We start from the raw sequence: 4188 nt of genomic DNA, 5'->3' as shown, positions 1-4188 counted from the left end.
AATAGGGGCTGGGAGAAATAATTAATAAAAATAAATTTTGAAAATCATCTATCAAAATACTAGTAGTAATAAAGACTGACACAACTCAGCCTCAAAAAAGAAAGAAATGATGGACAGTCTTAGCAGTTCTAATAGTCATAAGCTTATTTTAGTAATATATTTATATGGAACTGAGAATCATTGTTTTGATTCCATATATACTATGGCACTGCTAGCATAAAATCAGTTAGTGGATGTTCTATTAGTGTCCAATCACAATAAATGCTCACTCTGAACAATGCTGTTATAACCCTGAATTAATCTAAGAATTAAGATAATTTGAATTTTTCCTTAAAAATGTTTGTAGACAAACTAACAGCTTGGTGTCATGGTTATATTCTAGAATATAGGTTTTATTTTTTTCACCTTTTAGGAACTTTATTTTCCTTCCACCTTTTCCCCTTTGCTCATGTGTCTGCAGAGCAGCTCAGAACCAATCAGTGGCTGCAACCCACTCAGTGGCCTGTGCTGTGAAACCTTTTGACCAGTCCTCAGTGGCTGGCTGGGCACTCAAGTCTTCAGTAGGTAAGTGCTAGATGTGTACAGAGGTACCGGCACACCCTCAGACCAGTCTGCCACTTCTGGCTGAACAGCAGTGAAATCAGGATCCCTGAAATTCCTCCTTGGTCACATCCTGTTCCTCCTTCTTACTCTCCTCTGGGTCTCTGTAGAAGTAAAGATCAGCCATAACCTTCCACTGGGATTCATGGAAGATAGATAGTGTCATACATGCAGAGTATTTCCCAGGCCAGCATCCACCACATCAGAGCCACTGGGTGAGCTCCCTTGTTGCGTGGGATGGCAATGTTCACATGTCGTGGAGAGTCTGTGTTACACAGAGCAGTGGTGGACACTGACATAAGATGCCTCTGAGGGACTGAAGGTCAGTTCTGGGATCAGTCAAGGACTAAGGCATGAAGTGGCCAGCAATTGGGGTGGCTCCAGTGGCAGCAGCAAACTTCAGCGTGGGTTGCTGCCCAGTGCTCCTGGAGAAGATGACATTGACATCAGCACTGTTCTCAATGGCAGCAAAAGCCTGAGCTAAAAGCAACAGCTTCTCCCAGGTCCTCTTTAGAGATTACAATGTAGATCCCATTACTTTTCTTTTCATAGATGTACCACTCCATCTGAAAGTCAAGGTTGGTGCCACCTAAGCGGGTTCCTGTGGCTAAGAACTTGAGCACATCCTCTTCCTTCATCTGGAGGATATCAAGGACTCTGGACATTGAGTAAGTTCCCCTTTAAGTTACCATGGAAATCAAGAACAATGCCATATGGACCCATCTCTGGGCACTACATAAAGCTTTAAAACATAGTTTTGCATATTATTTTTCTCTTCAAGAGAACAGGATGATCCAGAAAGGATGAATCCTGATAATAACCAGGTATTATCATCTAAGTGATTGTGGGACTATTTTACATTGTACACCATCATTCCTTCAGTATCCTGCAAGATTAGAATGTGTCCCTAATCTGGTGTTGCCATATTTTTATAGATGTTCTCTTTGGGCTTTATTAGTGAGCAGGTGAAAGATGGTGTCATATTCATTCATTGCCACTTATTTTAAAATGTACCTTTGATGACGTTTCAAAACCATTTTATTTTACCCTCTTTTGGGGTCTACGTAGCTCACATAATATGTCCTTTAATGTTTCTCATTAAACATCAGTTTTATAACTTTGAGGACTGATGGTGTATATTTAATACTTAGTGATACAAGCTTAAGTGAGTACCTATAGTACTAGTACCGCCTATAACTGTAATTTTACAGTGTAATTTAGCATAGTATTCACTCAGGATATTAAGAAATCTATTTCCAGGTTTTGTTACAGTGGGTCTGCAAATTTCCAGATTGTATAACTGGGTCTTGAAATGATGCAGTCTCCTTGGGAATTTTTAGGTGTATTCACAGAAAGAGGCTTGCATAACATGTATTTTCCAAACTGTGTTTTTCAGAAACAAGCCAAGACATCAGAGAGAGATGATGAATGGCAAGTAGAACATAGATGGGATCCAGGTAAGTGTTCTGAATATCCATAGGAAGTGCTGCTGTTGTGCCTATCTTTTCTTGGCACCATGCTTTTGTTGCTACTGCTCACATAAGAAATGATGGAGCCCTCGGAAGTTACAACACTATATGACTATGGTTGCACACTTTTTCATATGATAGAAAACCTTCACATTGAACAGGGTGTTGGTTTTCTACTACTTTGTTATTGTTATGGAACTCCAAGTCTGGTACTCCAAGTCTGGTAGCTTTCCTGTAAATATTGCAAAGCTTGAATTTATCTACTGCCTATGTAGAGTTAAAGTGTCTCTTAATGTGTATAGACGAGGAAATTGGCATGTGTCCTGTAGTGCTGTTATCTGCTATCAGTATGGGGATCCATGAGCTACCCTTTGTTCAGGTCAGCTGTCTCTGTGGGCTTCTGAAGCCTGGACTTGACACTATTTTCTTATCTCTCCTCCTTTTCTACAACTGGATTATAGGAGTTTGGCTCAGTGTTTACCTGTGGGTGTCTGCCTCTACTTCCATCAGCTACTAGATGAGGGCTCTATGATGGCATATAAGTTAGCTATCAATCTCATTATCAGGGAAGGTTATTTACGGTATCCTTTCCATTGTTGCTCAGATTCTTAGTTGGGGTCATCCTTGTAGGTCTCTGGACATTTCTCTAGAGTCATTTTTCTCTTCAAACCTATAATGGCTCCATTATGAAATTATGGATTTTTTTCTCTCATCTATTTGTCCTCCGACTCAATCTTCCTAGTTCCACATGTTCTCCTCTCCTCCCCTCCTCTTTCTCCTAACTCTAAAAAATAATTAATCTTATCAACAAGATTGTTGAGAGCCACACCATTTATCTCCTTTTAAAAAATGACTTTATTGAAATAGAATTATTTCACTTTCCCCCTTTTCCCTCCAGCACCTTCCCAGTTACTCCTTCTCTAAGCCCTCCCATGCCCTTACCCAACTCTCAAGTTGATAATCCTTTTTTTTCTTTATTAACGGTGTGTGTGTGTGTGTGTGTGTGTGTGTGTGTGTGTGTGTGTGTCTGCCTTTGTGGTTGGTATGCATATGGTTTCAAGTCTGACCACTTTGAATTGGACAACAAATCCCTGGGAGACACTAACTCTCCTTCTTTCAGTAGTTATTAGTTACCTGTAGATGTTTGTTAATTTCTACATTGTTTCTGGTTGTGGTTTTGTATTATGGTCTCTATTTGCTAAAAAGAGAAGCTTCCTTGATGAGGAATGGTAGTTATTTTTATCTGTGGATATGAGGATAAGATTTAAAAGATTGTAAGGAAGTATGCTGGTCTAGCAAATTAGTGGTAGATTATTTTCTAAGATCCATGGTCTCACCAGCCTGGGGAAGCTGGCTATGTTTCCAGTACCAAGCACGCTTGCTTTCCTATTGAATGGGCCTTAAGTTCAATTAGACAGCTGTTGGTTTCCACTAGCATGCGAGTGCCACTTACTGTACCTTTGGGCATATCTTGGAATGATAGTTGTTTTGGTTCATAGGTTTTGCAACTAGGTAGGGCTGTTTAGTTGCATTCTTACATTGACAGCCTGCTTGCATATTATTTTCTGGAACCATAGGAGGTTGACTGGACTTTTAGGTCAGACAAAGCTCAAATCATCTAACTCTTGTGTTCTTAGTTTATGGTGTCTTTAGCAATAGTAGCCTGCCCTTGACCCCTGAGGGGCAACCAAGGGCTACACTGAAAAAATATATATGGCATCAAACTCACAGAAATCTTAATGCCTTTGCTTGGATTAAAGGCATGCACTACCATGACAGGCAATAATCTACATTGCTTTGGAATTCACTTGAACTACTCTGACCAACCATTCAAGAGAAGGTTTCTCATACCCAGTATTGGGGTTTTTGTTAGTAAATGGTTTCTGCAGGGAACATTGTCAGCTCAAGTGGTTTAACTTCTTTTAAGATAAGATATATATGTTATATATAAGATATACACATATATGTATATGCATTTATAGGTAAATATAATGATTCTTTGAGATTTTATCAAACAAACCCTAATATTATTTGTCCATTTTTCCTCTTTCTCCTTCTCTTATTGACCTCCCTTCTTCCTACCCAGTTGGAGCCTATTCTCTGTTACTCTGTTTCTCAC

General features: G+C 39.5%; 1 pseudogene; it reads right to left on the bottom strand.

The window, feature by feature from the left end:
- Nucleotides 1-466: 466 nt before the first annotated feature.
- Nucleotides 467-1265, bottom strand: LOC127214489 (40S ribosomal protein SA-like; annotated as a pseudogene).
- Between the last annotated feature and the right edge of the window lie 2923 nt (nucleotides 1266-4188).

The sequence above is a fragment of the Phodopus roborovskii genome, unplaced genomic scaffold (assembly GCF_943737965.1).
Source record: "Phodopus roborovskii unplaced genomic scaffold, PHOROB, whole genome shotgun sequence".
NCBI lineage: Eukaryota > Metazoa > Chordata > Mammalia > Rodentia > Cricetidae > Phodopus > Phodopus roborovskii.
The sequence above is the reverse complement of the archived record's forward strand: the minus strand, read 5'-3'. Positions and strand labels throughout refer to the sequence as shown.